The following is an 8,285-nucleotide window of genomic DNA, read 5'->3' as shown; positions in this document are numbered from 1 at the left end:
GTGCAGCAAAGAGGGCTGCTTTTGGGGATTGGCTTTTTCAGTGCATGTGACGAGTCCCATTCCAGAATGCCAGGCAGCCCCAGCTCACTGAACCAGAATTCACGCTAGCATCTCCCTCCTGGAGAACACCCCTCCTTCCCTCCACTTTTTTCTGGACAGCTCTACCATGTTAAAGGGCAGCCCCTTGGTGTCCAACTTCCCTTCTGAGGGAGACTGTGGTCATGGATCGCAGATAATGCATCAGGGACCTGGCCGCTCTGCCTTGCTGTAGACATGGCACAGACTAAGGCTAGTCTCTGGCCAACTCCTTTTGGGTAGGAGGAGGAAAGGACAGGAACTTGAGGGGTGGTCAGCTGCACTTTGCACCTCTACACAAAAGGAATGTGTGGATATGCTTGCACTGTGCCTACTCATACAACTTCTTGACATAATGTTACTACAATACAAGACAAGGAAAACCCCACAAATTTTGTATTTATTTTTCCCTGAAGTCCCATTGACTCTTATTTTGTGGACTGTAGTCCCAGTCAAACCTTCCTGTCTCAGTGAAAAGCAACTTCATTCTCTGAGCTAATTAGGCCTAGACCACGGAATCATCTGACTCCTCTCTTTCCTTATGCACCACCATCCAAACTGTCAGCAAGTGTTGACCCTGCTTGTGAAAAGCTTTGAGAATTTTCCACACCTGCTCTGGCTCCAGACACCACTGCCTCCTGCCTGCCTGGGAGCAGCAGCTTCTTCTTTGCTCCTCATTCCAGCAACTGGACTGAGAGTTTCCTCAGGAAAGCCGGATGGTGTCTTTCCTCTACTCAGAACCCTACAATGTTTCCCAGGCCTTTGTGTCCCACCCCCAGTCATGACTCCCACCTCAGGGCCTCTGCTTTCTGTTCCCTCACCCCAGAATGCTCTGCTCTGGGATATCCCTCGCCTCCTGTACACGGCTACCACATTTTGCCCTCCTATGAGGATCACCCCAATGCCCTACCTAACTCACCTTTCATGGTTTAGTAGAACAGCTTAATGACTACATAGGCTGGAGTGATCAGAGGTGGCTTCTCTGTGAAGTGACATTTAAATAACAACTGATGGCAGGGGAGAGTCAGCCATGCAAAAATAAGATCCAGAGCATTCCAGGAAAAGCAAGCATTCTAAACCAGGAAATAGCTAGAATGTCCAAGATGAGAACCAACTTTGGGATGCTGGAGACAGAATGAGCGGAGAGTGGGTGTAGCAGAGTGGGTTCTAGATTGCTTCAGGATGAGGCCAGAGAGAAGGCTAGGGCTCAGGTCAGGTAGGACCCAAGGCCATGGCTTGGGATTCATGCTTGATTCCAAGCCATGGAGTTTTAAGTCTTACATTCTTAAAGATCTCTAACCAATATTTGCAGACTGGGTCACAGTGGGCCACTATGAGAATGTAAACAAGAGACCGTGGCAGCTGAAAGCAAGGATGGAAATGAGTAACGGGGGTTGGATTCATGGTAGGCCTCAACCAATTAAAGATAGTATCAATGGGAATTTCTAGTGAGAGAAAGGTAAAAAACAAAAATCACTCTTGAGCAACTGGATGGAGAAATGTCCACTATGACTATGTAAGTGCCGAATAATTCATCTTAGTCCCCCTTGAAATAACATCCTAAGCAGAGAGGTGTCCCGGACGTGGGGAGTGCCCAGCAAATGTTGATTGATTAGATGAATGGGGGAAGGGAAGAACAGAAAGGGAAGTTGTGGGGGCAGGGGGACTGAAAAAAACTTTGCCGACTTTACAGTTTTGCCAAGAGCAGAACCTGCTGACTAGTTTCCACAAAAAGGAAAAACAAAAATCACATATACAAAAAAGAGAAAAGAAAATTTGCTGTGTAGAAAAATTTAAATTGACAGAGGAAAAGGAAAGGCCAGGAGAGCAGAGATATACGTGCGTGCACACATCCCCTACTCAGGAAAGCTGACTTCTACACGGGTCCAAATCTGATGAGTGTACAGAAAAGCTGCTGTCTGCCAGCTCTGAAGGACGGCCGGGTGCCTGGCATGGGAGGAGGGATGGATATTTCCTCCATGTTCAGAGGGATCCGGAAGGTGCCCAGGGCCAGGTGAAGGGTGTGCATTCGTCCATTTCTGAATCAGCCTTCTCTGTGGTGTAGGAAGCAAGACCGGGAGGCAGCACCTCAGTACCATGAGCATCCTACCCAGAGACAAATATTTCAGCTAAAGCCGATAGTCTCCTAAGCCCTGGTATTTGTTATTATCTCATGATAGTAACACTTCTAGAAAATTCAATCCTTAAGAAATGGCAATGGGATAACAGAATGCCTCTTTGTGAAAAATTCAGAATACTTTCTAATCCTATAGAGGGCTAAAAATCTGGAAGAGGCAAAGTCCCCCTAGGATGAGAAGGCAAAAAAAAATTTTTACAAATCTGTAATTGTGGAAGCAGAGTGAATATGATATCACTCAGTTCCCTTATTTTATTGTAGAGGCTGAAGGACTTGTTCCAAGTCAAGGTCAGTAGCTGGGGGAAGATCTGGAGCTAGACCTTTTGTAAGCACTTAACCAACACTGCGCACAGAAAGGTAAAGATTTTGTGGATGAAGCTCATTTCATTTGTAAAAAAAAAAAAAATACAGGAAAATTAAATAGAATTTAATCTCTAAGATATCAAAATAGCAATCCAATAGGATATGATAGAAAAAAACTCACCAAGTAACAAGATTTCAGAACAATATGCTTAGAGTAGAATTCTGTGGGGAGCCGAGGAACACCCAGAGTGGGGAAAAAAAAAAAGTGATTTTTGAGCAGAGAACACACACCTGTGATCCCAGCTGCTTAGATGAGTCAGGGGGATTGCAAGTTCAAGGTTAACCTGGGCAACTTACAGAAATCATGTCTCAAGATTTGAAGGGCTGAGATGTAGCTCAGTGGTAGAGTACCCCTGGATTCAATTTATAGTACTACCAAAAAAAACTAATTTTCTGAGCCTGAATAAATCATTTAATTTTCACACCTAATAACATGACTTGTCCATTTCATTTCACAAAGTTGTAATGCTATTTAAGTGAGCTACTATGTGCAGAAGTATACCAGAAGCTATAATGTACATGCAATTTGGCTTATTCTACTTCTAAGCCCTCAGAACTCAGTATGGTGTCTGGCATTTTGTAATTGTTTGTTGAATGAATAAATGTATAAGATGAATTCACGGTGTAAAGTTTTTTACACTGTAAATCACCAAAAAAAGAAAAAAAAAGATTTACCCTGGTAGATACAACCTTTGTCTACAAAATAGAAGTAAAGGAAAATATGTAGAACAGTCACATATATATGTGGACACACACACACATATATATAGTATATATATGGCCAAATAAAATGTTATTTAGATTTTCACTTGAAGGTATTCATAAACAAAGATTATTACAAAATATAATAGAAAACTGAACTAAACTTCTCAGTTTACCTTGCTAGATTCTTTGATCTAGAAAAATAAAAGGTATTCCTACCCAAAGTAGGGAACAGAGAAAAGCAAAGAAAAAAAAAGATTGCAATATTTCTCAGGCCATAAAATCAATACAAGAAAGAGATTCAAAAAGGAGAGAAATGTGAAATCTTTTTTACTAATTTCTATATTTGAAATTTAAAAAAAAAAAAACAGCCGTTGGATTGTTTCCGTGATCAGATGCAAAGGAAAGAAAAAAAAGTATTTTGTCAAGATGTTTCAGGTGCCAAGAGTTCTGCCCAATGAGTAGACCAAAAAAAAAAAAAAAGTACAGCTGAATCTAATGCCAAGATTTTTGTTTAATAAAACTGGATTCCGGCCGGGTGTGGTGGCGCACACTTGTAATCCCTGAGCTTAGGAGGCAGAGACAGGAGGATCGCGCAGGTTCGAAGCCAGCCTCGCTAGTTTAAGAGACCCTGTTTCAAATAAAAATATAAGATAGGTCTGGGAGTGTAGCCTGAAGGTAGAAGGCCCCTGGGTTCCACCCCCAGTACCACCAAAAACAAAAACCAAAAAACTGGATTCCACTGAAAATGCCTACTGCATGAGACATTTTCAAGCTTAGGCACAAAAATCCATCTCTCTACTGAGAGACCAACTTTAATTCTGCTTGAAATTATGAATAGAGATTTCAGAAGCTTGCTTTGTTATTTCTTTGGCTCCAACTTAGCCAGAATCTACATGTTATCAAGGACACAGTAGTTGAGGAAGGGTCTGGGTGAAGGTAGGAGGCATTTTCAATCAGCTCCCAGTGATTTCTCCTATGGAGAGACTCTGAGGCATATATTGTCATACCTTACATAAAGCTGACACTTCCCAAAGCACCCATTTTCTTTTGGAAAAAAAAATTCTAGGAGCTGTTAGATCTATTGAAACTATGTAAAGTAATCTTTTCAGTTTTCTGGATGATGTTCAAAAAGAATCAATATCTAGCTGCTGTTCTGAGATATTTTTCTTCTTCTGTTTAGCAAAGGCTTCCAAGGGAACAGAAAAACAAATTTAAACCATAAAATTAACCTCAGATTCCCAGTTTCTGGCCTTTATTTTCCTATAGATCAAGAGATGCTATTGACCCCCACACATACACATGGATGGTTAGGTTTGCTCGATTTCATCTATTTCATCTAGGTTCTCACCTGTTAGGCCATCTGCCAAGATGGTCAAGAGGACCTAGGTCAAGGTGTAAGGAGTAACACAGCAAGGCTAGTGGGTGCCTCAGCCTCAGCCTTGGGGCCCACAGTGCCTGGACCCAAATCCCTGCCCATCACTCGCCAGCTTCGTGACCCCAGACAAGATACGCATCCTCCCCCGCCTCATTCTTCTCATCTGCAAAATGAGGATAATACTCGTACTTAGATATCAGGCTCACGGCGAATATCCAGTAGGTGAAGTTTGACAGTTTAAATTTAAATAAACTCTCCATTTCTTGAACCATACAAAAGTCAATTAAACTTATTCACCATTAGCAGAGCGCCTGGCACCTGAGCCATGAGTGACTTTACTGAGATGATGACGATGATGGCAAAGGTGACAACTCCTCCCTCTTGAAATACACACAAAACATGTTATCATCAGAGTTGATGAAGACTAATACTCTGTCACAAGCAGACCACAGAGAAGCACACTTAAGCAGTAGTGTTTAACACTAACAGCTAAACATTACCAACCCAGAATCCAGTGGCTACAGGGGACACTCAATAGTGCTGTGACCCCAAAAGTATCCAGCCCCACCACTGCAGCCATCTTTTCCAAAATGAGAAGACTCTCCCCAGACCCTACTTAGGAGATGCCTCCTCTTACCCAAGAGGTAAGAGTTTCCGAGAGGAAACTCTGCCCCGGGCATTGGCAGTGAGGGCTGATCAGGGCCCATACACGGGAGAGCGTTGAACAAGCACAGGAGGACAGTCACCCCAGGTCCTGAAAGTGACTGTGAAGGCACAGTAATGGAGGTTGGAAGGAGCCTGCTGCCTGTGAGTTGATGTGGAATAAAGACCTATGCCTCAAAACCACCTTGAACAGACACAGAGATGACAGCAACCTGCAAGGAAGAATGTGTAGCCCAGTAAGAACACTGGTATCCTGCTGGTTAGGGGTACCTGCATTGGGGGAACTGCAGCAATGGATCGAGGTAGGACAGAAGAAATAAAAGAAATAGGAGACACACAAGGGAGGAAAGGGAGACTGTAGCTTTAAATCTAAAACCTCAAGAATCACCCTCCCCTGCACTCCAAAGGCCTGTTTTCCGCCAGGCCTGAATTCCTAAAAGGGCCAGTAAATCTCAGAGCACTGCAAGTTCAGTTAATTAGTGCCTATATACTTTGCTTACAGAATGTTCTTTTAGACTGACCAAAATAAGTCTAGAAAAAGATATTGCCCAGTGATATGGGTACAGTCCAAGTACTATCAGCTACATAATGTCAACCTGAAGTTTTTGAGAAGAACCAGACCATTGTCACCTGCTCTGGGCTCCACAATCAAAGGAACCCAACTCCTTAGGCTGACACCATCCCACGTACCTCTTCTGCTCTCCATTCACAAAGTTCCTGTAAAAGAAAGTCCATGTGCCAGGCATGGTGGCACACGCTTGTAATCCCAACATTTGGGAAGCTGAGACAGGAGGATCACTGTTCTGAGACCATTTTTCAAAATAAAGAATAAAAATAGGGCTGAAGGTGTAGCTTAGAGATAGAATGCCCCTGGGTTACAGCTCTAGTACATAAAAAAAAAAGAAAGTCCATGAAACCTCAAATGTATCTCTCACTCTAGAAATGGCCCAAATTCCCCCTTAAATGTGTATTTCTTATTTCCTAAATAAATATCATTCTGAAATTTTTTCCTATTATAAAAGCCAAGGGCCCCCCTGGTCTGGAGTTGTGTTCCTCTCTATCCCCCACTGGGGACTACTCCAGAGCCTTCATGGAATCCAGCCTTCTCCTGTGACAGTAGGGTAAGAGAAATCCAGGCTCATCCAAGAGCTTCAGCAAGAGGGGTGGAGATTTTTGCAGCCCTTGTCTATTAAATGTGCATGTTGTCGCAGGGCGTGGTGGCGCATGCTTGTAATCCCTGCGCTTGGGAGGCAGAGACAGGAGGATCGCGCAGGTTTGAAGCCAGCCACGCGCGCTGGCTTAGAAGACCCTGTTTCCAAATAAAAATGTAAAAAATTAGGTCTGGGAGTGTATCCCAGAGGTTGAAGGGCTTCCAGGAACCCCAGTACCACCAAAAAAAAAAAAGTGCATGTTGTCTAATAATAATGGTCAAGAATGACTGAGTACCCACCACGTTCCCTGAACAGGCTCTCTGCTGAAAACTGCAGGCACATTTTGGGGAAGAGGGTGGTAGGGATTTCAAATAAACTGGAAGATCTCTGCCCATAAGAATCCAAAGAGTTTAGTGGAAACAAAGTAAATTAACACACCAATTCAGATAATTTCTGAACAATGTCATGTGAGTTATAAGAATTTTTAATGAATCTAATTGCTAAAGTCTATGCACAGGTCCTACACTGGCTAATTTCTACTTTCTGAAAATTTTCAAATAAACATATGCCTGCTAAAGTCTAAGCCAATTTTTTTCTCAGAGAGGCCAGTAGAATACAGCATCTGGAGGTTGTTGATGTGAATTTGCAAATGCAGAAAGCATTGATGAGTCTTGAAAGTTTGAGAGACACTGCCTTTAACAACACTGAACTGTTTTCATTTCATTTTGTTATGTTGTTCTACTGCAGAAATTCTCAGAACCTTCACTGAACTAACAAACCTGGTCAATCCATAAAAGCAGGTTTACCCAATCACCTGGTTAGAGAATCCCCCGGCACCCACTATAGCAGCTTTTCCTAGAACTAAACAGTATTTGGGAAACACTATTAGGAAAAGCTAGTATGGGTATATTTTATTATGTCACCAGGAATCTAGCCCATTCCAAACCCCAGATATGTCTTATCAACCTTCAGAAAGAAAAGAAGTAGAAAGAAACCTCCAGTTTATCTCCCTGATGTATTTGTTAAGATAGCACAACTACTCTAGCAAATGAACCAGAATCTCTTGATATCACACAATAGCAATTAATTACCCCTCGAGTGGTGGTCCAGGGCTGGTAAAATCATCCAGGAACCCTTGAAAACTGCTCCCTTTCTCCACCCCCCAGGAGCCCCAGTGTGTCTGTTCTGGGGTAGGGCTGGATATAAGGTTTAAGCTCCCCTGACATCCTAATCTGCAACCAAGTTTGAGACCCACTAAAGAGAGAATGACAAAATCTTCTCATGAGGATCCTAGGAAAGCCTCTGAAAGGCCTGTGTTGGAAAAGTTTCTTAAACTACTGGTCAGTATATGTTTTCATATACTGTTTTCAAAAGTTGAAAAAAATAACTTTGGGACTTCTGGGAAGATGGTGACCAAGGGAAACAGCACATACTAGTCCTGCTGACACTCAATCTCCAGTCCTTTAAAACAGCATTCTTACAAAAGCCAGAAAACATCACAACTTTAAAAACAACAAAGGTGACAGGAAAAAAGTCTAGAAGACCGATCAGAGAGCAGAAAAGAAACCTGCCCACCTGGCAGCCGCGGGCGCCACAGTGGTGCCATCTTACCTCACTGCACCCGACTCCAGAGAGGAACAGGAAAAGAACCAAGGACCTGAAGTAAGCAGCTGCAGATCATCGGAATTGTAAGGTATCAGTTACTCCTGTGCAAAAATCAGCTACAACTTACAGCAGTGACAGCCAAGCTCACTATGACCTCCAGAGATCGAGAGCAGCGCTCAAAAAGACCAGAAGAGAAACCCACCCACCTTGA

This window comes from Muscardinus avellanarius, assembly GCF_963383645.1.
Source record: "Muscardinus avellanarius genome assembly, chromosome: 11".
In the NCBI taxonomy this organism is placed as follows: Eukaryota; Metazoa; Chordata; class Mammalia; order Rodentia; family Gliridae; genus Muscardinus; species Muscardinus avellanarius.
Note: the sequence above shows the minus strand (reverse complement) of the source record.